Genomic DNA, 27,545 nt, shown 5'->3' on the forward strand with positions numbered 1-27,545 from the left:
GCTGACCTGCTATTTTGTAGCTAAATGATAAAGGATCTATCTTTCTGTGTATTCGCAGCACATTACACTTGTCTACATTGAGATTCAATTGCCATTCCCTGCACCATGCGTCAATCCGCTGCAGATCCTCCTGCATTTCAGTACAATTTTCCATTGTTACAACCTCTCGATACACCACAGCATCATGTGCAAAAAGGCTCAGTGAACTTCCGATGTCATCCACCAGGTCATTTATGTATATTGTGAATAGCAACGGTCCTATGACACTCCCCTGTGGCCCACTTGAAATCACTCTTACTTCGGAAGACTTCTCTCCATTGAGAATGACACGCTGCGTTCTGTTATCTAGGAACTCTTCAATCCAATCACACAACTTGTCTGATAGTCCATATGCTCTTACTTTGTTCATTAAACGACTGTGGGGAACTCCGCCATATCTCGTGAACGCCCGGCACTGTGCACGCCTCATAGGAAATCAATCTGTGATTGAAAAGGTACCCACTAAAGGCTTTAATTTTAACGCGTGTTATCGAGAACTTGAATGCAGTTAAACACGCATTCAGGAATTATTAAATTCATCTGAAGTAGTTACGCGCTCCCCGCCGGAGATGGCTGCCGGCACTCGTAAGACTCACCATGGCTACCCCTTTGCATATTTGCCCAACAAAGAGCTGTAGCACGGAAACGGTACGTTTCTGGACATGGGTTCCTATTCAAAATATTATGTACTTACTCCCCCCGACAAGTCCTAGACTTTTGTAGCGGCAATTTCTGAAAACCCCCGCATAGACGCTGCCGTTAGCGCTTCGCAGCTGGAGTCTGGCAACAGCGCTGCGTGCTCTCAGGGATTACCTTACGCAGTCTCGGCTAGAGCTTTTCCTGACGCAGTCCAGGCTAGAGCTGTTCCTAATTTTTCTCATACAGAGGACGTTGATAATGTAAGAAGGTGAGGGCGAAGTCCGTGTTAACACACAGGACCACGTCTCGAAAAGTACCAAGGGATTCCCATCCGAAGGATAAGTCATCATTACTTACTGCCACATGCCGTCTCTACATGAGAGACTTCAGAGAACTTTGGAAATTAAATCACAGTATCGGCGCAGAGTCCGCTGATCAGAAATTTTACACCGTCACTGCCTCTATCCCTGCGCTGAAAATGTGTTCACAACCACGACTCGAAGCGGCTTCCTCCGAATCATGAGGCCATTCACAAGTGAGAAGTAGCGATCTCTGCTACAGGAGAGTATTATAGTCTAATAATTAGCTTCCAGAAATTTCCCCCTCCCCTCTCCCCCCCCCCCTCTCTCTCTCTCTCTCTCTCTCTCTCTCTCTCTCTCTCTCTCTCTCTCTCTGTGTGTGTGTGTGTGTGTGCGTATGTGTGTGTGTGTGTGTGTGTATAAAGTGAAGCACGGAGATGTTGAAGCGGGAAAATTCGACTGTGAGGAAGATAAAACTTTGATTTTATGACACAATGAATATCACTCGACTGGTGTCGATTAATCTCACGGCAAGACCAATTTACACAACTGAATCACCTATCTTGATTTTTTCCTCCTGATAATAAATTCTGGATACACATTCGTCTCCGAAGAGCTTGAACAGTGGTTACCCAGCAGCCTCCCTCGTCTTGGAAATAACTAATTCGAATTAGTGGCTGGAATGATCTAGTGATTTTCGCACGTCAGAACTTGTAAGGCTACTACTATCGATAGTGTTACGACGTGGTAAATCGTAGCCCTCACGCATCGCTGATTCTCTGGGACATTCGGAGCTGAGCGCGCCTTTCCCGGCTGAAGGCACTGTGTGCCTGTTCCGTTCAACAACGTCAAGCGCTACGACTCACGAGCCTTTAAGCGACACGTGACACTCACGGTGAGATTCGTTCACATTTCGCGTTGAACGGTCGCATGCCGTCGAGTCCCGTGACTGAGTAACTAAATTTAACTGTTACTACGAACATGGGTGAGTCTAGCCATTGTTAGGGAGTGTGTTCCGTGTCTACATTTACATATATACCCCGCAAACGACCGTATAGTGCGTAGCGGAGGGTACATTGTACTACTAATAATCATTTTCTTTCGCAAATGATATGAGTGAGAAACTATGTGTCTATATTCTTCCGTACAAGCCCTAATTTCTCTGATCGTGCTCCTTCTTCGAAACGTACGTTGGCGGCAGTAGAATCGATCTGCAGTGAGCTTCAAATGCCAGTTCTCTACATTTTTTGAATAGTGTTGCTCGAAAACAACTTTGCCTTCCCTCCAATAATTCCCATTTCAGTTCCTGAAACATCTTCGTAATGCTTGCTTGCTGATTAAACCTAGCGGTAACAAACCTAATGCAGTCCGCCTCTAAATTGCTTCTAAGTGTTCCTTTAATCTGAACTGGTGGGGATCCGACATACGGGGCCAGTATCCAAGAATGTGTCGCACTAGTGTTCTATATGCACTCTTCTTTACAGATGAACCACACTTTCCTAAAATTCTCCCAATAAACCGAAAAGCAAAGAATGGAAAGCAGAAAGGTGGAAGGAGTATATAGAGGGTCTATACAGGGGCTATGTTCTTGAGGACAATATTATGGAAACGGAAGAGGAGGCAGATGAAGATAAAATGGGGGATATGATACTGCGTGAAGAGTTTGACAGAGCACTGAAAGACCTAAGTCGAAACAAGGCCCCGGGAGTAGACAACATTCCATTAGAACTACTGACAGCCTTGGGAGAGCCAGGCCTAACAAAACTCTACCATCTGGTGAGTAAGATGTATGAGACAGGCGAAATTCCCTCAGACTTGAAGAAGAATGCAGTAATTCCAATCCCAAAGAAAGCACGTGTCGACAGATGTGAAAATTACCGAACTATCAGTTTAGTAAGTCACAGCTGCAAAATAATAACGCGAATTCTTTACAGACGAATGGAAAAACTGGTAGAAGCTGGCCTAGGGGAAGATCAGTTTGGATTCCGTATAAATATGGGAACACGTGAAGCAATACTGACCCTACGACTTATCTTAGAAGAAAGATTAAGGAAAGGCAAACCTACGTTTCTATCATTTGTAGACTTAGAGAAAGCTTTTGACAATGTTGACTGGAATACTCTCTTTCAAATTCTAAAGGTGGCAGGGGTAAAATACAGGGAGCGAAAGGCTATTTACAATTTGTATAGAAACCAAATGGCAGTTATAAGAGTCGAGGGGCATGAAAGGGAAGCAGTGGTTGGGAAGGGAGTGAGACAGGGTTGTAGCCTCTCCCCGACGTTGTTCAATCTGTATATTGAGCAAGCACTAAAGGAAACAAAAGAAAAATTCGGAGTAGGTATTAAAATTCATGGAGAAGAAATAAAAACTTTGAGGCTCGCCGATGACATTGTAATTCTGTCAGAGACAGCAAAGGACTTGGAAGAGCAGTTGAATGGAATGGACAGTGTCTTGAAAGGAGGATATAAGATGAACATCAACAAAAGCAAAACGAGGATAATGGAATGTAGTCGAATTAAATCGGGTGATGCTGCGGGAATTAGATTAGGAAATGAGACACTTAAAGTAGTAAAGGAGTTTTGCTATTTGGGGAGCAAAATAACTGATGATGGACGAAGTAGAGAGGATATAAAATGTAGACTGGCAATGGCAAGGAAAGCGTTTCTGAAGAAGAGAAATTTGTTAACATCGAGTATGGATTTAAGTGTCAGGAAGTCATTTCTGAAAGTATTTGTATGGAGTGTAGCCATGTATGGAAGTGAAGCATGGACGATAAATTGTTTAGACAAGAAGAGAATAGAAGCTTTCGAAATGTGGTGCTACAGAAGAATGCTGAAGATTAGATGGGTAGATCTCACAACTAACGAGGAGGTATTGAATAGAATTGGGGAGAAGAGGAGCTTGAGGCACAACTTGACTAGAAGAAGGGATCGGTTGGTAGGACATGTTCTGAGGCATCAAGGGATCACCAATTTAGTACTGGAGGGCAGCGTGGAGGATAAAAAGCGTAGAGGGAGACCAAGAGATGAATACACTAAGCAGATTCAGAAAGATGTAGGCTGCAATAGGTACTGGGAGATGAAGAAGCTTGCACAGGATAGAGTAGCATGGAGAGCTGCATCAAACCAGTCTCAGGACTGAAGACCACAACAACAACAACAACAACAAACCGAATTCCATCATTCGCCTTCCCTGTTACATGTCTGGCATGCTTGTTCAATTTCACAGCGCTTTGCAACGTTACCCCTAGATATTTCATCGACGTGACTGCGCCAAGTGGACACTACTAATGCTGTATTCGAACATAAGTGTCCGCAGCTTGTGGTCTAGTGGCTAGCGTCGGTGCCTCTGGATCACGGGTGCCGGTTTCCATTCCCGGCCGGGTCGGGGATTTTCTCCGCCCGGGGACTGGGTGTTTCTGCTGTCCTCATCATCTCATCATCATTTTGGTAGTGGCGAGACTGGAGATGGAAAGACTGGAACTTGAACGGGCACTGATGACCACGATGTTGAGAGCCCCACAAACCAACATTATCATATTCGAACATTATGTGGTTGTTACTCCTACTCATCTTCATTAACTTAGCTTTTTCTACATTTACGGCTAGCTGCCATTCATCACACCAACTGGAAATTTTCCCAAAGTCGTCTTGCACACTCCTACAGTCACTCGACACCTTGCCGTACACCCCAGCATCATCAGCAAACTGCAGCAGATAGCTGCTTACGCAGTTCGTCAGATCATTTACGTAAACAAAGAATAACAGCAGTCCTGTCACACTTCGCTGGAATAGTCCTAACGATACCCTTGTCTCTGATGAACACTCGCCGTGGAGGACAACGTAATAGTTTCTATTAGTTAAGACTTTGAGCTACTCACATATCTGGAACCTATTCCGTATTCTGGGAAGCTGTTCGTATCTTCGTTAACAGTCGGCATTGGGGAACCATGTCAAACGTTTTTCGGAAATATAGAAATATGGAATTATCCTGTTGCCCTTCATCCATAGATGTTCAACAATTCTCCAGCAAATCGACGTTAAGGAGATTGGTCTATAATTTTGCGGGTCCGTTCTTTTACCCTTCTTATACACAGCAGTCACCTGCGCTTTGTTCCAGTCGCTTGGGCCACATTCAATAAACGAATTAAATGGTATGAACTGTTATTGTTTCAATGCAATCTTTTGCGCTTAAAACTGAATAACTTAAATATTTTAGCAACACGGTCAGATTTTGTACCAAGCGAGTTCTCTCTTTTATCCATACTCCTACACTACCCATGTCCGACCGCCGCTAAGAAAACTGTTTCGATTAAGATTCAGCAAATTATAGCGGCAGGGAGGTTATAAACTGAATAGAAAATGAAAGGCAATGGTACTAACTCGTACCTGCTAACTGTAGTTAATCTCAAATATTTACTCAGTGTATTAGCGATGCATCAGTACAATGGGAGTCCTCACCCCTGTAACTCCATTATTCATTCCTTTCCTCTAGTTCCGATACGGTGTGCCATATTATACCATTTGATCAGACACCCTTGCGACGGTTGCAATGATCGTTTTCTGTACCATCATAGTGTTTCTGCTGGATACGGATAAGCCATGTCACACACATTTTATTATTGTTCAGTAAACTTAAGCACAAGATTGACAATGTATATAATTATGAACTGGGGTTAAAAAGAGCCGTTCATGACATCAGACCCTCATGGTAAAAAGACACGTGTTTCCCATCTGACTTTGCATAGTCTGCTTCGATCATAATTTTTGTGCCAAAAATGTCCCGCCTGGTGCTGCAAAGCCACCTTAATTCAAAGGAGGAACAGATGCGTAGGCCGTTAGACTGGAAATCGAATAACTCTTCCCTAAGTTTATTCGTGTTCACTGTGTGTGTGTGTGTGTGTGTGAGTAGAGAAAGGTGCAGCTGCCATCAACCTGCATGTTCGTTTGAACACCACAGTACTTCATCAGCCACTGTCTTTTGGAGTTGGTACGCCGTTGCCTTGCTCCATCCGATATGTGCACTGACCTACCCGGCTAGATATAGAGGATGCTACAATTCAACGTACTCTCCGAACAATGGCGGAATGGGGCGTTTTATACAGTGCGAGAAGTGACAGACTATTATCCTTGGAGTGGCTGGAGATCCAACCTGTGACTTCTGCATTTTTGGTATGGCACATTCTACTGAGCTACCGAGACCCTCTTGTGCGCTGAGTATTAAGCAGAAAAGAACTATTTCCACATTTATCAAAATGAGGGCGAGGAAATCGTCACAAATCATCCTCTATGCAAACCATTGATGGTTAATCCGCAGACTACCTGTCAATGTAAATCACTCACAAAAGACGACTTTGAACAGAACATCATTCTTTAATTTCAAGGCACTGCCGAAAATTTGTATTAATTATAATGCACATACTAAGAGGCGAAATACGTTGTAAAGCATTAGGTGATATTTGTCTTTTGTAGTCCGTTCCTGCATATATCCTCCTAAGAGTGACTACTTACCCGATTATATCTATATCTCCGCGAGAGGTACTTTCCGGATTTGATAGACCGCAAGTGTCCTGTATCAAACTGTTCCATCTCGACTTCCTCCACACCACCACGTACGTTGTGAACAGTTGTCGTACACAAGCTGTATACTGTTTTTAATTCGGGGAACATGGACTTTATTTATATGGTGAACAGAAAAGAAGGTACAGTATTCTCATTTTGTCGCGATAATTTAGTGCACTGTCCCGTTACTTGATTGCTGCATGAAGCTGTGACAAATAATGACACTCTGACTTGTCATCTGGTAGTCTTTGGTTGTTAGCGGCATTTGTAGCAGTGGAGCCGGCCACTGTGGCCGAGCGGTTCTAGGCGCTTTAGTCCGGAACCGCGCGACCGCTGCGGTCGCAGGTTCGAATCCTGCCTCGGGCATGGATGTGTGTGATGTCCTTAGGTTAGTTAGGTTTAAGTACTTCTACGTGACTTACGATCTCAGATGTTAAGTCCCATAGTGCTCAGAGCCATTTGAACGTTTTTTCAACAGAGTCAGATAATAATTCTAGGGCCCCGAATTCTTGTACTAGTAAATTAAATTTTCCAGGTATTCTTACTTTAGGTCCCTTATTGCGGTGGTTCACAACATCAAAATTATTACGGTGCGGAACTTACAGCGCTTGAGGCACTAATTAACTTTTACATTCCATTTTTAAGAGTGGGCGCCGCCACACACTGGAAGAAATAGATGGTGGTTAGAATTAAACTTTCGCTACTTTAACCAGTGTAGACGGAAAACAATGTGTGGCAAGGATCCCAGCTTTACAGCAACGATGTTCAGAACGTGCGCTGAAGTATTTGCATTGTTAATAGTGTAACGTGAGTTGCCATTAGGCCGTGGTACTGGTACGCCGACGTAGGACCGAAATGCAACCATGAGTTTGCTTTACAGTTGCAGACAATGAAGATGCGTCTGGACAAGGTGGGCACGGCTGTTTGATCAAAACAACAGCGAACAATGCTGCTGCTCCTCGCGAATTTTGACACATTAAAGAAGTACGGAGAGGTCCTTCTTCCCCACGGGGATTGCAGAACATGCTTCGGAAATCCGCATTGACAATCTGGGAACTTCTCCTGGCAGAGGCCGACGGCCAGCTGCGCCACAAACTGCTGAAGAAGCTATTTTGCCATGGCTGAGAGTGCTATACGCAATGTGCCTTCTTCAAGCAGTGCAGCAACTCGGACCCCTAGGACAAGCAGCGTGAACGGCACCCGTTACTGCGATCTCCTTCGCCAACATGTGATCCCTGCTCTACGGGAGAGAGATACTTTGGACTCAACTGTTTTGATGCACCTCATATTCCTCATGAGGTCATTTGCTACTCCGTAACACATTTGGAGGAAGCGGAATCAGTGACCATCGATCAAATACTGCATGGCCACCAGGATCACTATATTTGAACCAGTATGATGTCTCGCTGTGGGGTTACCCGAAGGAAAGGGTTCATCAACGGGACAGTAACACATGTTGGAGGTCGAACATCAACGTAGCAAGGTAGGTAACGAACATCCCATGTTTCAGGCAGCCGTAAAATGGTTCAAATGGCTCTGAGAACTATGGGACTTAACATCTGTGGTCATCAGTCCCCTAGAACTTAGAACTACTTAAACCTAACTAGCCTAAGGACATCACACGCATCCATGCCCGAGGCAGGATTCGAACCTGCGACCGTAGCAGTCCCGCAGTTCCGGACTGAGCGCCTAGAACCGGTAGACCACCGAGGCCGGCTCAGGCAGCCGTACAGCAATGTCTAGTGCGGTTCCAGGCTGTCGCGGATGCAAAGGGTCGTCACGTTTGTAACTTGCAGCGTAAACATGGTACACAATTAACAAATTTTACCCTCTCAGTTGGAAATTGCTTATTTTAATGGTTTAATCATTATTTCTGTCCCGTGTGTTCTTACAAATGTTTCCACGAAGTTACTTTTCCTACGATCCTTTCAAGCAGCAAAAGGTCAATTAAGGCCAATATGTTGAGTATATCCACTTTGGAAAGTACGAGAACTGACTGTTAAACTGGAAACTACTCTTATGTATACTGTTCAGTCCTTTACGTTACCGCCGGCCGGGGTGGCCGAGCGGTTTTAGGCGCTACAGTCTGGAACCGCGCGACCGCTACGGTCGCAGGTTCGAAGCTTGCCTCGGGCATGGATGTGTGTGATGTCCTTAGGTTAGTTAGGTTTAAGTAGTTCGAAGTTCTAGGGGGCTGATGACCTCAGAAGTTAAGTCCCATAGTGCTCAGAGCCATTTGAACCTTTACGTTACCGTTCCCGTCACGGCTGTAAAGATAAAATAAAACAAACAACTGGCAAAGAGGCGTAAAGCCATTACTGGTTCAAATGGTTCAAATGGCTCTGAGCACTATGGGACTTAACATCTATGGTCATCAGTCCCCTAGAACTTAGAACTACTTAAACCTAACTAACCTAAGGACAGCACACAACACCCAGCCATCACGAGGCAGAGAAAATCTCTGACCCCGCCGGGAATCGAACCCGGGAACCCGGGCGTGGGAAGCGAGAACGCTACCGCACGACCACGAGATGCGGGCTGCCATTACTGTTCCCAGGTTTCATCCGTAAATGAAACAGGAGAAGTCTTCAAACAGGAATACCCTTCAATAAAGACAAAGAACTACCGCAGCTCGATCACCAAAGAAATTAATTTCAGACGACCAGTTTAAGCGCAACACTTACGCCATCTTCAGGTCACCTACAAACCAAAACAGTACTTTCACTCCTTGACGCATGTATCGCAGAATGCGTATAATACTAGGAATGAAAGTTAATTTTAATAATGAACTGCCTCCGTTGCACCGTTTACCTACAGCACTCGTGGCTGCCGCATCGAGGTCGCGAAGTGGGGCCGAGGCAGTGCCAGATAAGTTTTACAGTCTGACGATAATTTGTGGATTTGTAGTTTTAGCTTGACGATGTCCACTATGGACAAACGGTAGATACTGTTATTCTAAAGAAAGTTGGATTATCCCGACTGAAACCTAGGTAAATTCTAGGAAACGGTGCAACTGAGGCTGTTCATTATTAAAATTAAAATTAATATTTATACAGTTGCTGACAGGGCCGCAAAATGTTGAAGATATTTAGGAATGAAAGTACTTTTCTGGTTTCGACCTGAAGAAGACATAAGTTTTACGCCGAAACTAGTCATTTGAAATAAATTTCTTTGGTTATACGGCTGTGGTGGTTCGTTTTCTTTCTTTATGTCATCGGCCTCTGTCCCACGTCCGCGAGAACGATGGACTTCCACAAAAAGTACTCTTTGTCACACACTGAAATCTAAGACGCCCACTCTAAACGTTGACCCCTCACACTACAGCGAAAAATAAGCACGTGACCTCAGAACGAAATTCGCTCGCTCTGGACTGTCAGTCACGCCAGGAGCGCCGCCATCCAAAAAGCACGAGAGAAACGCGAGCGGCTGACATTCGCGCCGCGACAGAAATCGCACAGTAGCAGCGCGCGCTGCGCGGCGTGGCGCTCTGACGTCACGCGGGCAGGCATCTATTATGCAGCGGCCGGCATCGTTAGCCGCGAATCTGTCGCTCACCGTCGCCTGAATCTTTCAGCCGGAGCGCGCCACACCGCGCCGCGACAGCCAGCCAATCTCTGCTCGCGCGGACGCCCGCTCGCCCCCGCTATTGACCGATGCTCCCTGTTGAAATATTACAGCGACGCTGACACCTGACAGCTAGGGTCACATTATTATGACCTAGCAGCGTCACGCTCATGCAGTACGTCACAACACATGAACTGGTCTTCGTCACACTTAGCACTCGTCGATCCATCGGCAAAACGGGTCATTTAAACAATTTAAACTTCTGATACAAAAAAAACAACATTATCGGAAAAAGGTAGTTTATGACATACAATGACGTGGAAAAAAATCGCAACACCAAGGAAGAAGTTGTGCGTCACAAACGAAAGTTGGTGGGCGCGTTTCTACATCTGTAACATGACGTCTATTCATATTTCGCACCAATCGGAGGAGAGTGGCGCTAATAGCGCCACCTAGACGACGCGAATCAGGTTTGCTTTAAGCACACGCTGTGACGATCGTGAGCATTAGTTACCTTTGAGATTGGACGTGGTGAGATGGTGTCAGTCAAGAATACCTTTAAGGCCACAAAGACGCCTATATCAACACCTCACTACTGGCACACCAATTCCAGGCACGAGAATATTAAGTTCACCATGGAGATAGAAGCGGATGGGATGCTCCCTTTCCTAGATGTTTTCATTAGAAGACGAGCTGACGACACTTTGGGCCACAGCGTATATAGGAAGAAGACGCACACCGATTTGTACCTACATGCGGATAGTTGCCACCACCCGGCACAAAAGAATGGCATGCTCAAAACTCTTGTACCATCTCCGACAGGGACAGTTTCCAACAAGAATTGGACCATGTGAAGACCATGTTTCGGAGGAACGGTTACAAGGAAGGGCAAATTCGGGATGCTGTACATCCCACACCTGCAGCACCGGCGGAAACTGGGGATGAACCTCAGGAGGCGGCGGCCTTGGCTATTATTCCATTTTGTGGGGAATATCCGGAAAAATTGGACGCATTTTACGTAAACACCGAGTGAAAACCATCTTCCGTCTTCCAAGCAAAACCAAGAGCCTTCTTGGTAGTGTCAAGGACAACCTCGGTCTACGTAAATCAGGGGTTTACCAGATACCTTGCCAATGCGGGAGTGTATACATAGGTCAGACCATTCGTACCACTGAGGACCGATGCCGAGAACATAAACGGCACACTGGACTAGAACAGCCCAGTAAGTCGGCAATCGCTGAGCATTGCGCCGTTTACAGCAGAGTGGTCTGTCCGCAAGACGTCCATTGCTTCGTTTACCATTGACGCAGAACCACAGACGTCTCCGTCGCCAATGGTGTGATGACAGACGGATGTGGACGGCAGAATGGAATGACGTTGTCTTTACTGACGAGGCACGCTTCTGTCTGCAGCATTACCTGTCGGAACTCCACACCATGGATTATGACCAAACCAGTCCTGACACAGACTTCCAAATACTGGGACTGTGTCATCAAAGAAGCCATAGAGATCAGAGTAAGGGAGCCACATCTAAACCGTGACAGCGGTTACATCCTTAGCAAGGCGTGGGAACCCGCGATCACCCGGATTAAGAAGAAAAACTGTGCCGACTTCGGGGGAGGAGGGAAGAATAACGAGAGCGGTGCCGGCAGACCCTCCTGAACGAGAAGACCTAGGACGCAGCGCCCAGACGGCGGGAGAACGGACGCTGTACCTGGACCGCACCGACTCGTAGGAAGCGCCTGAGGGAGGAGCGGGAGGGGGATTGTCCTATATATACCTGGCGCCGGCCCACCTGATGGTGGCAACGTGATCGATTGCTAAAATATTGTATCTTAAGCACACTCAAACCAGGCTGTTCACCCGAGATTTATTTCGTCAACACCTCACTCAGTTTGACCGAGGTCGTGTAACAGGGCTTCAAGAAGTTGAATGTTCCTTCTGCGATATTGCAGAAACACTTGGGTGGAATGTAGCCATTGTACATGACCGCTAGCAGCGGTGGTCATGAGAATGTACGGTTGCTAGGACTCCGGACGGTCACGTGGCACTACCGAGAGGGAAGACCATTGTGTTCGGTGCATGGTTCTGGTGCATCTGCAGCAGCGATTTGAGCAGCAGCTGGCACCACAATGACACAACTAACTATTAGGAGGCGACCTGAAGGCCTGCAACCAACCTGTCTGCGTACCAGACACACTGAGTGGACTTACACCTGGAGTTATGGTATGGTGTGCGATTTCGTATGTCAGCAGGAGCACTCTCATGGTTATCTCACGCACTCTGACTGTAAATCTGTTCACTCTACCTGTTGTGCTGCCATTCAGCAACAGCATTTCAAGGGCTGTTTTCCAACAGGACACCGCTCGCTCTCATACTACTGGTGTAACCCAACATGCTCTAAGAGTGTCAACATGTAGCCTTAGCCTGCTCGATCCCCAGGAATGTCTCCAATCGGGAACATATGGGACATTATCGGGCACCATCTCCTGCGTCACCCACAAACAGACTTAACCGTTCCTGCATGGATCGACCAAGTACAACAGGCAAGCCAAACTGACATTCGGTAACTGTACAACATAATGCATGCACATTTTCACGGCAGCATTCAACTTTCTTATTGAAGTACCACCATTTAACATTTGCAATGGTTTATCTCGCGGCCGGCCGGAGTGGCCGAGCGGTTAAAGGCGCTACAGTCTGGAGCCGCACGACCACTGCGGTCGCAGGTTCGAATCCTGCCTCGGGCATGGATGTGTGTGATGTCCTTAGGTTAGTTAGGTTTAAGTAGTTCTAAGTTCTAGGAGACTTATGACCACAGCAGTTGAGTCCCATAGTGCTCAGAGCCACTTTGTTTATCAAGCGCTTGCATTAATCCGTGATCTTGCAATATTAATTACTTAAGTATGTTACCTAGGTAAACGTATTACCAAAATTTCATTACACTACATTAATTATTTTTTGGTGTTGCGATTTTTTTCCAACAGAATATATGTGTGCTTGTTTATGACGTATTTGTTGTGCTTGTTTACACAGTAGTGTATCGTGAAACGAACAATGGAATCAAAGCGTATAATTCATGTAATTCGATGTCGAAAGAGGAGAACACTGCTTACAGATACGTGGAAGGACCACCTACAATATTACAAGAGATCAGCGCACAACTGAAATGAATCACGAGCGGATCCAAATGAACATCTACACTGTTCAAAAGCCACACTGGTGTTCCTATTCCTTCGACGTAATGGTCACTTGAGACTGAAGGTGGAGTAGAACCGGTATTTGGACAAGGAAAGGAAACGGGGCGTGGTCTTCTGATAGCAGACGACCAAATCTCAGCAAAAGCCATTTTAGGCAAACGACGAAAATCTGAATCAGGAAGGTCGGCTCCCTATTTAACACTGTTCCTCGCGAAACTGATATGAGAAGTGCAGCACGAATGATCACAGGTTTGTCTGAGGCTTGAGAGAGTGTCTGGAGATGATGCAGAATACCAACTGGCAGACACATGAAGACAAATTCAAACTATCCCGTGCAAGCCTACTTACAAAGTTTCAAGAACCAGCTTTATATCACAAATCAAGGAGTATAATGAACCCCCTACGTATCGATACCGTAGAGAACGCGAGGACAAGATTACACTACTTACAGGCGTTTAAACAATCATTCTTCCCGGTCTCCAAACGTGAAAGGAACGGGTAGAAGCCGAAACAACTGGTACAATGGGAATTATCTTTTGCCATGCACTTCACAGTGGTTTGTAAAGTACGGATGTAGATGTAGATAACATGTGCAGTGCCCGAACCGCAGTGCCATCTAGCTTGGTAATACTGCGAAGCCATATTTTCTTACAGGAGTATAGGCAGGAATATCCTTCTGCCTGTACACCTGTAAGAACATATGGTGGCATGAACAGCCGCGAGTCTGTCGAATTGTAACGAAAATGCACTGAAGAGGTTATTTATAGCCGAAATATAGGATTGCAAGAATAAACAAAACTAATGGGATTGCCTTTATAGTCTACGCTCGCTGTGCACAATGGTTCCTGATGGAATCAAACTTGCTTTATGTCTTCACAGAGCGCATGCTGTTATTTGAGGACACAACTGTGTGTTGCAAAGAGGCACCGACTTCCTCCTCCGACTCATTAGTCATCATGTTCCGGTGAACATAATCTCCGTACACGGGAACACTGTCGGCCGGTGTGGCCTAGCGGTTCTAGGCGCTTCAGTCTGGAGCCGCGCGACCGCTACGGACGCAGGTACGAATCCTGCCTCGGGCATGGATGTGTGTGATGTCCTTACGTTAGTTAGGTTTAAGTATTTCTACGTTCTAGAGGACTGATGACCTCAGATGTTAAGTCCCATAGTGCTCGGAGCCATTTGAACCATTTTTTGAACCATCTGAACGGAACCACTCTGAAGTCGGTGAAGAGTGGCTTTTAGGTGGGGTGGACCGACGATTCTAGAGAACGTGAGGCAAAAATTTCTCTTCAGACCACAATGCTGTTCCATCCACCTTGCTGACATCCACCAGTAGTTACTAAATTTTCCGACGTTTGTCGGTGAAATCGCCGAAAAAAGGAACTCCGATACCTAGTCAATCACACAGATGGTGAAAAGGAAAATACGCTACTACGCCGTCGATTTGCTACGGATTCACGCGGTTTCTGAAGCTAGTGTGAAAAATAAGCTGGACGTAAAGTATCCTGAACACTGAGGCTAGTTACGATTACTTAAAAATACACATATTAATACTCGCGTAATAACAGTGACAAAAAATCTCTTTCTTATTGTGTTTTTTTTTCTATTCTTTTTTCCTATATGCCTCTCTATCTCACTTTATGTTAGTGTTAGTTTTCTTCTTTAATATTGCTATCAATTTTTTCTATTGTAATTGTAGATTATCAGTAGTTATGAAGGGTAAATTAGTAACAACTACATCAAGTAAACAGCTTTTCTTGGTAGTAGGTGGTGGTGGTGGTTAGTGTTTAACTTCCCGTCGACAACGAGGTCATTAGAGACGGAGCGCAAGCTCGGGTTAGGGGAGGATGGGGAAGGAAATCGGCCGTGCCCTTTCAAAGGAACCATCCCGGCATTTGCCTGAAGCGATTTAGGGAAATCACGGAAAACCTAAATCAGGATGGCTGGAGACGGGATTGAACCGTCGTCCTCCCGAATGCGAGTCCAGTGTGCTAACCGCTGCGCCACCTCGCTCGGTTTTCTTGGTAGTAACTAGTGTAACAATGTAAAAAGGTTTTCTTAGCAGAAACAAGTGTAACATGTCATTCGCAGCTACGACTTGGGATCTTTCTCTCGGCTCCTAGTGACACCAAGAGCTGGCATCTGGCACAATCCAGAATCCGCCTAATGGGTTGCTATACCCTAATCCATCTACACACATCAAAAAAATTTTTGCATCATACCGGTTCCCAGAACTCCTGAAGATAGACGTTGCCTGTGGATATTGTATGGTTCAAATGGCTCTGAGCACTATGGGACTTAACATCTATGGTCATCAGTCCCCTAGAACTTAGAACTACTTAAACCTAACTGACCTAAGGACATCACACAACACCCAGCCATCACGAGGCAGAGAAAATCCCTGACCCCGCCGGGAACCGAACCCCGGAACCCGGGCGTGGGAAGCGAGAACGCTACCGCACGACCACGAGATGCGGGCGGATATTGTATCACAGACACAGACCCTTTGACTGATCTGAGATGTCACTAAACCCGCTCACAGACGTAAACAACCATGCATGAGGAGCGCCTATTAGACGGAGGGGGTCCGACAGACGATCAGTCCCAGTCATTCCACCAGGAAGGAGATGCACGGACCATGTTGTCTGTAGTTCAACCATGCCTAGACGGCCAGTACCGCGGTTCGATCGCGTCCGATGGTTACTTTGTTCAAGGCCGAACTCTCAACAAGCGAAGTGAACCAAAGCGATGTTGTTCGGACATGGAGGAGATACAGAGACACATTAACTGTCGATGACATGCCTCGCTCAGGCCGCCCAAGGGCTACTACTGCAGTGGATGACCGCTACCTACGGATTATAGCTCGGGGAACACTGACAGCAACGCCACCATGTTGAGTAATGCTTTTCGTGCAGCCACAGGGCGTCGTGTTACAATTCAAACAGTGGGCAATAGGCTGCAACTTCACTCCCTACGTCCACGGCGAGGTCCATCTTTGCAACCATGACACCATGCAGCGCGGTACAGATGGGCCCGCTCAGGACTGGAATGACGTTCTCTACACCGATGAGCGTCGCGTATGCCTTCAACCAGACAATCGTCGGAGACGTGTTTGTAGGCAACCCTGTCAGGCTGAACCCTTTAGACATACTGTCCAGCGAGTGCCGTAGGCCGACGTTCGCCGCTGGTGGTCATGGAAGGCGCCGTACGACTGTACGACACGTGAATCCCATCCTCAGGCCGATAGTGCAACCATAGCGGCAGCATATTGGCGAGGGATTCGTCTTCATGGACGACAATTCGCGCCCCCTCATGCACATCTTGTGAATGACTTCCTTCAGGACAACGACATCGCTCGACTAGAGTGGCCAGCCACACATGAACCGTATAGTACATGCCTAGGATGGATTGAAAAGGGCTGTTTATGGACGACGTGATGCACCGACCACTCTGTGGGACTGACGCCGAAACGCCGTCGAGGAGTGGGACAATCTGGCCCAACAATGCCTTGATGAACTAGTGGATAGTATGCCACGACGAATACAGGCATGCGTCAATGCAAGAGGACGGGCTACTGTGTATTAGAGGTACTGGTGTGTACAGCAATCTGAACCACCACCTCTGAAGGTCTCGCTGTATAGTGGTACAACATGCAATGTGTGGTTTTCATGAGCAACAAAGAGGGCGGAAATGATGTTTATGTTGACCTCTATTCCAATTTTATGTACGGGTAACGAACCTCTCGGAACCGAAGTTATGCAAAACTTTTTTTTTGTGTGTGTGTATTGAAACTGTGACTCAAAATGGTTCAAATGGCTCTGAGCACTATGGGACTTAACATCTGATGTCATCAGTCCCCTAGAACTTAGAACTACTTAAACCTAACTAACCTAAGGACGTCACACACATCCATGCCCGAGGCAGGATTCGAACCTGCGACCGTAGCGGTCGCGCGGATCCAGACTGAAGCGCGTAGAACCGCTCGGCCACTCTGGCCGGCTTGAGACTGTGGTCGGAGAGTAGTAGGCTGGTTTGTCTTGTGACTTTCCCATCACGGGAGACGTCCCCCGGCATCTGTTGCATGTAAACCTATAAGAAGACCAGATAAGATAAGGCACTTTGCAGAGGAGTGCTTTTAGAGGGGGAAGACAACGACCAATGAGAGAGCCTGCACTCTGCTGCTGAGGTTCATTTGCAGTCAAGTCGTTTTTTTTTTTTTTTTTTTAAATGGTTAGGAGTTGCAAGGAACTCACAAAATCAGGAAGTCAGTCAGCTGGCCTCCTGCCTTTAGAAGCCGTGGCCTCGCTCGTTTCCGCATTCCTCCGGAACCCGAGCCGATCTTCCTCGAGATCGGATTTTACCAATTTTTCCGTTCTTCTGTAAACAATTCGTCGTAATATTTTGTAGCTATAGCTTATTACACTGAGGGTTCGGCAGTATTCATACTTGTCTATACCTGCCTCCTTCCGAATTGGAATAATTACATTCTTCTTGAAATCTGAGGGTATGTCACCTGTCTCATATACACTACTGGACATTAAAATTGCAACACCAAGAAGAAATACAGATGATACACGGGTATTCATTGGACAAATATATTATACCAGAACTGACATGTGATTACATTTTCACACAATTTGGGTGCATAGATCAAGAGGAATCAGTACCCAGAACAACCACCTCTGGCCCTAATAACGGCCTTGATACGCCTCGGCATTGAGTCAAACAGAGCTTGGATGGCGTGTACAGGTACAGCTGCCCAAGCAGCTTCAACACGATACCACAGTTCATCAAGAGTAGTGACTAGCGTATTGTGACGAGCCAGTTGCTCGGGCACCATTGGCCACACGTTTTCAATTGGTGAGAGATCTGGAGAATATGCTGGCCAGGGCAGAATCGAACATTTTCTGTATCCAGAAAGGCCGGTATAGCTCCTGCAACATGCGGTCGTGCATTATCCTGCTGAAATGTAGGGTTTCACAGGTACCGAATGAAGGGTAGAGCCACGAGTCGTAACACATCTGAAATGTAACGTCCACTGTTCAAAGTGCCGTCAATGCGAACAAGAGGTGACCGAGACGTGTAACCGATCGCATCCCATACCATTACGCCAGGTGATACGCCAGTATGGCGATGAAGAATACACGCTTCCAATGTGCGTTCACCGCGATGTCGCCAAACACGGATGTGACCATCAATATGCTGCAAACAGAACCTGGATTCATCCGAAAAAATGACGTTTTGCCATTCGTGCACCCAGGTTCGTCGTTGAGTACACCATCGCAGCCGCTCCTGTCAGTGATGGAGCGTCAAGGGTAACCGCAGCCACGGTCTCCGAGCTGATAGTCCACGCTGCTGCAAACGTCGTCGACTGTTGGTGCAGATGGTTGTTCTCTTGCAAACGTCCCCATCTGTTGACTCAGGAATCGAGAAGTGGCTGCACGATCCGTTACGGCCATGCGTATAATATGCTTTTCATATTGACTCCTGGTGATACGAGGTCGTTGGGATCCAGCACGGCGTTCCGTATTACCCTCCTGAACACACCGATTCCATATTCTGCTAACAGTCATTGGATCTCGACCAACGCGAGCAGCAATGTCGCGACACGATAAACCGCAATCGCGATAGGCTACAATCCGACCTTTATCAAAATCGGAAACGTTATGGTACGCATTTCCCCTCCTTACATGAGGCATCACAACAATGTTTCACCAGGCAACGCCGCTCAACTGCTGTTTGTGTATGAGAAATCGGTTGGAATCTTTCCTCATGTCAGCACGCCGTAGGTGTCGCCACCGGCGGCAAACTTGCGTGAATGCTCTGAAAAGCTAATCATTTGCATATCACAGCATCTTCTTCCTGTCGATTAAATGTCGCGTCTGTAGCACTTCATCTTCGTGGTGTAGCAATTTTAATGGCCAATAGTGTACATTCTTCTTGAAATCTAAGGGTATGTCACCTGTCTCATATATGTTGCACGTCCTGCCTGGTTCTCCCACTATTTCAGTATTTCTGAGGTAGTATCGTCTGCTCCAAGTACCTTGTTTCCACTTAGGTTTTATTAACCTAAAAGTAAATACCTCTGCCCAAGATGGCAGTAAAATGATTGGACTGTGCAGTCATGTTTTTGCTGCGATTCGTGCTCCTTTTTGAAGACGTCGGAGCAGGTCTGGCGTGATGGGCAGAGCCCCCCTGAAGGGACCCCGGCGCCCAGAGTGGAGCCATATCGCAGGAGGGAGACGCCGCGCCCGGCCAAAGGCGGGCCTCCCTCGCCAAGAGGCGAAGCGTGGCCGGGAACTCCCCCCGTCCCTCTGAACACCGCTCGGCTCCTCCTCGGTATACATTTGCATTAGCGGTAATTAAGTTAGGAAAGAAAGCCGTCCCAGCTCATCCGAAAGCTCTTAGGGCCGGCAGCAGGTAAAAATCTCATTACGGGCCGCTCTCAGACGCGCTAACGCCGCCCCGTCCCTGCTCTGCACGCTTTAATGGCCGGCTACTTGCAGAACGCGACCCGCCGCCTCCTGCATAAGCTACGCCGCTATGCGTACGTGCGCCACGCAGGGAAACGGACAAGTTGGGAAAACGCCGGGGTGTGCTATCCGAAAGTTTCACCGCGCTAATTCACAAATAAGATGTGCTCACGAGAAAGCTTTGCTGAGGTCGCAAAAAACTTCCCCCCGTTCACTGTCTCGCTTCAGCTTTTGTGTTTTCTTGTGAGATAACTTAACGCTAGGCGGCACAAATGTATCGGCTCGTTACATGTCAAACGTCTCAGAATGGATTAGCAACTAAAGCCGGACGCACAAAAAAAGATTGTAAGCAGGCTGTTTAGGTTTTTATGTTGGTAACGCCACGTAGCGCTCTGTATGAAAATCACTGGCTGTGCTGTGTGAAGTCTGTGGCTGGTTTGCATTGTTGGAATTTGCTATTGTAGTGTTGGGCAGTTGGCTGTTAACAGCGCGTAGCGTTGCGCAGTTGGAGGTGAGCCGCCAGCAGTGGTGGATGTGGGGAGAGAGATGGCGGAGTTTTGAGAGCGGATGATCTGGACGTGTGTCCATCAGAGACACTAAATTTGTAAGACTGGATGTCATGAACTGATATATATATATATTATGACTTTTGAACACTATTAAGGTAAATACATTGTTTGTTCTCTATCAAAATCTTTCATTTGCTAACTATGCCTATCGGTAGTTAGTGACTTCAGTAGTTTGAATCTTTTATTTAGCTGGCAGTATTGGCGCTCGCTGTATTGCAGTAGTTGGGGTAATGAAGATTTTTGTGAGGTAAGTGATTCATGAAAGGTATACGTTATTGTTAGTCAGGGCCATTCTTTTGTAGGGATTTTTGAAAGTCAGATTGCGTTGCGTAAAAATATTGTGTGTCAGTTTAGTGATGATCAGAGTGAGTAAAGAGAGAAACGTCTGAGTACGTTCAGTTCTGCTTAGCTGTTTGAAAATCAAATAACGTAAGGGGTTTACCGGCACAGTAATTTAATAATTTTTCTAAGGAGACGTTTCAAGATCAACACCAACAATACATTTGGCGTCTGCCTCGAACTGATGATAACTCATCGTTGTATTTTTCTGGTACTAGATATTACATTGACCTTTACTTGAATAAATTAGCAAAAAAATTAACTTGAATAAAACACATGATCGATAGGAAAATTTCTAGTGCAACTATTACGCAGTGAACGACACATAAGGCAATGGTTCAGCATAATAGACAAAGGGCATAAACCAGTAATATTTAATGTTAATAAGAAACAGCGTACTGAAGGAAGCAAGCTCACCAGACGAACAATGAGACACCTTATCGTGAGGAAGAGGAAAATTTCGCGAAAGAGTTAACGTGAAAAATAACGCGAAATTTGTGGTTTTTAGTGCGATTATTACGAAATATTGTGAACTTTGTCATTCTCCCGCATAAAAAATTTACTAAATCTGAAATCAAGAGTACAGCAATATTTGTAAATCATAGTTACTAAATGGTGGAACTCATTTTGCCTTCATTTTCCTTCAGGCTGAGGTTCATGTATTCCTATAATCTGAAAATTACGATTCATTTCCCACGTAACCAACTGTGAAATGATGTGAAAAATAGCACCAAAAGTGTCCAAAAATTAACACCAAAGTTTGAGGCCGGCCGAAGTGTCCGAGCGGTTCTAGCCGCTACAGTCTGGAACCGCTCGACCGCTACGGTCGCAGGTTCGAATCCTCCCTCGGGCATGGATGTGTGTGATGTCCTTCGGTTAGTTAGATTTAAGTAGTTCTAAGTTCTAGGGGACTGATAACCTCGGAAGTTAAGTCCCATAGTGCTCAGAGCCATTGGATCCAAAATTTGGCACAAATTACATCGAATTTGGTAAAAGAATCACTGAATCTGGCAAAAAAGCAAGGCACAATATGGTAAAACAGTAACACCGAATCTGGCCCAAAATAACACGGAAAGTGGGACCAAAAAATAGCCCCGAAATTGGAGAAAATAAACACCTAAGAGGGAAAAAACGTAACACTGTAATGGGAAAAAACAGCGACATTTACAAAAACACCAAATGTGTCAAAAATAGCACATAAAGTAACAAAAAATTACTCTAAATTGGCAAAAGATAAAATCAAAATAGACAAAAGTAACACCGAAGGTCAAAATAGGCAAAAATAACACCGAACTAGCCAAAAAATAACTCCGAACATGGGCAAAAATAACACCGAACATGGCCAAAAATAGCACCGAATTTGTTGCGGAAATTTAGCAAGGGACACCGTAATTGGAAAAAAAGGTCATTCAGAAACAACGAAATTGGCAACAAAATAGTACTGAATTTAGCAAAAGATAGCACCAAAATTGGCTAAAAACCACCCGAAATCGGCAAAAAGAAAAGCCGAATTAGTCAAAATATAACGACGTGTTTGGGCATAAAATAAAACGACTTTTTCCTGTCCCTACCTATCGCACATCGATTGGCCCCCTAAATCTCACTGTTTTAACTCTATAGTAAATGTTTATGGCTATCTGGAACAAAAGGTGAATCGTAGTTATCAACATCTAGTCAGCAATAAGCGACTTCAGCTGTATATGGTATACCTGAAGAACCATGTGGCCCTCTTCCTTGCCGAATTGAAGCCGTTATGAAGGCTAGAGGTGGTGTGGCGCACGATGTCCCTGAGGAGTATGGTTATACTCCACACAGCGACAACATATCCCCTAAAGCAGAGCTGTCGCCAGCTTTCAACTGCGAACAGCAAAGGGCTACCACAACACTGACTGAAGACCACAGATAACTGCCTAACGATGCGGCAACAGTGAAGCGTTGCCACAGAAACATAAACAAAACGGCGTTACATGGTTGGTCTTGGGAGACGAGCGAATTATCCGCGCCAGGCCCACTTTAACCGCCAGGGGTCTTCTCTTGCCCCAGGACTACACGTGTTTCTCTCTATCAGGTTAAGTACGAGTTGACAGCCCTTAAAACACATACGCAGCGCTTAACGTTTCTTATTCTCTCTCCAATTAGTGGAAAACTCCCTTGCTATATAATAGGCTATCCCCGCAACGGTGAACATAACATGTCATGTAAGAATGTGCTGCATCAGCAAGCACACGCCACATCTATTGCCTACTGGTGGTCCTCTCGATGTCGTAGCTAGGCGCTTGTTTGAGGTGGAGGTTCATAAGGAATGCTTCGACGAATGTATTACGTTTGAAGGAGGTGAACCATGGTCCGATAGTCGATTTCACTGACAGTAATTGTTTGCCCCTAATTTCTGCCTCCGCTCATCACTCCTGATTAACAGGGACATAACAACGCGCAGAGAGACGTTACATTGTTTCGTGGACTATGTCCTTGGTAAAGGCGTGCGAAAACGACCGAGTAGCTAAAACTACCCCACTTACTTTGGCCGTTTAATATACACAATTTCTTGTCTGTATGCGTTGCTTGGTGGGCAACTGGGTAAGAACCGTATCACAAATTCATGGGTCTGACGGTTTATCTATAGTCAGTGTACCATTCATCAGTCATTTATCGCTCCCCTGACCCCTGAAAATGATTTGTAAATGTGGAAAATGCACAGCTGCACCATCGCTCGGAGTACACGGTACACTGTATGTCCCTACGTCCCTCTGTTGCCGGCCGCTTTGGCCGAGCGCTTCTAGGCGCTTCGATCTGGAACCGCGTGACCGCTACGGTCGCAGGTTCGAATCGTGCCTCGGGCATGGATGTGTGTGATGTCTTTAGGTTAGTTAGGTTTAAGTAGTTCTAAGTTCTACGGGACTGATGACCAGGGATGTTAGGTCCCATAGTGCTCAGAACCATTTGAACCATTTTGAACCCTCTGGTACTGAGCAAATCAGTTTATAAGTTGGTCTTTCCCCAGGGAACCAATGCCATGTTCAAACGAACCTTGGAATTGAAAACAACTTTGTTTTTAAAAGCATGTATTTGTAATGGTTTTAGAAAATACATTCCAGAAAAAGGCACACGTGTTTCTGAACACAGCATTCGTCGCATCCTGCTTTGGGTGTTGCGTTGGTATCAGTTGGGCATAGCATTAAGGGGTGTGAAATGCTGTTACATACTTGTGCTAGTGCGTGCAGATTCCGTCAGCTGTGGAATCCAGTGGACGAAATCATATCTGTTCCCGACCTATATTTTCAACTCTGTATACTGGATGCACAGAGCACTGCACACAGCAGGGGGCAATAACATCAGGAGGAAGTTGTAATGCCAAGTTAACCAACGCGTCCCAACCCGAAATAAACAACGCTACGTCATTTATGTAATAAACTTCGTGTGGTCTAGTTTGATGAGTCTTCTCCCACAGAAATCAAAGAACCTACAGTTACGGCCGGACGAAAGTAGTTTCATCTGGTCACAACACTAACCTCCCTTTTTTATTTTTACTGCGCTTATTAAGAAACATAGAAAAGATAGCCACGGACAGGACAGCGGTGTTCTGAGAATACATGAGGATCCCGTCAAAATTTCAGACGTGAAATGTGTAGCTGCATGGAAAACAGGAAATAAAAGCAGGGGCAGTACGTTATGAGACGGGGCAGAGCAAAGAAAACGTCGTACGGATGGAAATGAAGCTGAAATATAGGCGGAGTAATGCAGGGAAGCGGATGTCCTCCACGGCGCAGACCTTTGCCAGTACAGCCAGATATATTAGGACGGCCTGGAGCACCTAGAAGGATTGCTGAGTGGGCCGTCTCCCGCTCTTTACAGCCGTTATCGACACGCGGCAGGTCGCCCAGATAGCGAGTCCATTCGTCATACCCAGGGCGCCCTTCTCTTCTCTCTCCTCTCTCTCTCTCTCTCTCTCTCTCTCTCTCTCTCTCTCTCCCTCCCTCTTCCTCGTTTCGCGAAACCTTCGATGACACATAGTCGATAGAGCTTAAAAGGCATTTTTAATATAAAAATCAATGTTGTACCGATGGCGTGTTGGCCTGACGGAGAGGCTATTTTGCGAGCTTACTTATTCATAACGGAGGCGATCTATCAAGGGGGAGTCAGAAACAAAGTGAGCCGAGAGGCGCCTTGAAGGGCCTTTCATCATGGTGCAGTGCGCGCCCTCTGCGCTACGTGCCCAGGTGCGGGCCGAACTGAATTACGGTGGTGCTCCAGCCGAAGCCGAGTCCCCCGGGAGATCGCAGCGCGCTCTCCAAATTCCAAACGCGGCGCAATATGTGAGCTGGAACCCCTGTGCCCTTCCATAAACGTTATCGTGAAACGAGAAACATCAATCTACACAGGCGGTTGTGTAGTATGTTCAACGAACTGGTCCATACATCACGGTGGCAGTCACGATGCTAGGAGGGTCAAGGTCACTACAGCACTGCCAGTTAGTGACAATTTCAAATGGTACTAAGAAATTCGAAAAAAATATTCGAGCTCTGTACAAGCACTACTCACAGTCACCCACACGACACAGATGCAATGCACTCTTCACCCTTCATAACAGGTCGGAGAAAGGCAACTGTAAACCCCCTCCACTAGCACCTGACCATGAGCGGTGGCGCACGGTTCCTGCATCTCCTCCCTCTACGCTCAATCGATAAGTAAGGGACTTTTTATTACTACATATGACGGAGTAATTCCAAAATACAAATCTTGTCACTGGGTACGAAGAGAAACTAATGCGACAAGAAATTTTCAAGCAAAATACTTTTTTATTTCAATTTGTGGAAAAGGCGAGAATCACAGGTGTATTCTGGCTGAAAAATTGTGTACAGTCGCGCCATATATATTTGTTCGTGAGATTTTGGGAAATCCACGTTTGGTCCAGATAAACCACAGGCCTACTGTTCTCCGTAGGTAATAACTAATAAACATACAGCCGTCAGTCTAGCTCTCGAGGCAGCACCATCGCTCCGATCCCTAAGCAGGATGGGTCCACGGTTATATTTTCTGATCTTCAAACCAAAGTATTTGAGTAGGCGAAGAACGGACGTTTCCGAGCCTTCACACTCAATTTTATGTTATAGTTGGGAACGGATGTTAGAGACCCGTACGATACTCTCCTCCACTGTATTACTATAACTCAGTCCTGTGGACCAATTCTTTATTAAAATCGACCGTCTGAGTAAGTCTAGGTTCCCGTTGACATGCTTCGGCTGGCGAATTGAAGACAGCACTCACTCTTGCAGCCCATGAAGACGTTATGATTCCGCTAACACGTTGTACCGTCTTTCCTACGCCACATGCTTCTGTCGTCGGTTTTTGTGCTTGCGAAATGTTATCGCTCTGTCTAGCTGCTTCTTCACGAGAAAGTTTATTTTATTACAAATCCAGTCACAGATCACAAATGTTTATCAAACAGGTTCTTAATTTCCGTCAACGATGGCCATTTCAGACATGAGAAGGTGCTGCATACTACTAATATCGCAATCATTACGTATGCTGATGGCGCAGTCATAATATTAGCAACACAAGCTCATTTAAAAAGTTAAAACTTTAAGTATTCAGTACAATTTTTATACTCCTCAGAATATTTGCGACTTTATATATATATATATATTTGTCGTATATTGTATCTACTCGGGTTTGAAGACGGTCATCACTGAGCGAAATTAATCTGTGGTCTGTGATTGGAACTATAATAAATAACTAGACTGGTCTCCAAAATTGAAACAACAAACCGCTATTTTCCCGTCCTGTATCTAATTCACTATGTAATCATGCAGACCCGCTGCGTAGACAGACACAAGACGGTGCATTATGGCACAGAGAAGACGCCTACCAGACTCTCTGCAGTGAAAGGCCATAGGAAGAATGGATGCAGGACAGTCGCAACCTGATGTAGCCCAATGACTTAATGTGGATCGTTCTGTTGATTCTCGGATGTGGCGACAGATTACAGAGACCGAAACAGTATTCCGAAGACCAGGACAGGGCTGACCACTTGTGACATCAGAAAGAGAGGACCGTTATTTGGGTGTAAGGGCACGACGGTACCGCCTTAGAACTGCACGGCAACTCGTATCTGACCTCGCAGCATCCACTGGACGTGTTGTATCGAGGCAAACGGTGTACAGAAGGCTTTTGCAGAGTGTCCTCCATTGTCAGAGACTTGCTGTATCCGTACCTATCTCGCGTCTTTTCAGAAGGGAACGTCTAGAGTGAAGCCGTCAACATGCTATCTGGACGGTCGAGCAGTTGGCCAACGTTCTTTTTCACAGATGAGTCCCGATTTTGTCTGGAGAGAAATTCTCGACGAATTCACGTCTGGAGGGAACATGGAACACGATTTCGGGAGCCAAATCATGTGAAAAGAGATCGATATCGTGGAGGATCCTTAACTGTGTGGGCAGGGATTATGTTGACCACACCAACTCCTCTTCATGATATTGTACAGGTTAATCGGCAATATTTAACTGGTGTTAAGTATGGTGACGATGTCTTGGGACCTCATGTGCGGTTGCTGCGAAGTGCTGTGAGCCGAGACTTTGTTTTGATGGACGATAATGCTCGACCTCATACAGCACGGGTGGTTGATGTTTTCTTGGGAACGGAAGATACTGCACGTATAGCGTGGCTTGCTAGTTCTCCCACTTTGAATCCCATAGAGCATGTCTGGGATGCACTAGAGACGAGGTTGCACCACATCAGCATCCACTAACCACTCTCCAAAACTTGCGAACAGCTCTGGAGGAAGATCGCTCGATATTGCCTCAACGTGAGATTGATGACACCCGACCTTGTCAGACATGTACTGCTGCCAGACGTGGGCATA

The 27,545-nt window shown here is 46.0% G+C and overlaps 1 long non-coding RNA gene and 1 other non-coding gene across 2 annotated transcripts in view; one reads left to right on the forward strand and one right to left on the reverse strand.

Annotated features, from left to right (window-relative positions):
• LOC126473518 (uncharacterized) overlaps positions 1-27,545 on the reverse strand; it is a 675,218-nt gene that overhangs the window by 45,727 nt on the left and 601,946 nt on the right. The window lies entirely within an intron of this gene.
• Positions 12,769-12,852, forward strand: Trnas-gga (transfer RNA serine (anticodon GGA)). The gene is given in 2 exon segments: positions 12,769-12,808; positions 12,818-12,852. It is a non-coding gene; the product is annotated as a tRNA-Ser (tRNA).

The sequence above is a fragment of the Schistocerca serialis genome, chromosome 4, assembly GCF_023864345.2.
Source record: "Schistocerca serialis cubense isolate TAMUIC-IGC-003099 chromosome 4, iqSchSeri2.2, whole genome shotgun sequence".
NCBI lineage: Eukaryota > Metazoa > Arthropoda > Insecta > Orthoptera > Acrididae > Schistocerca > Schistocerca serialis.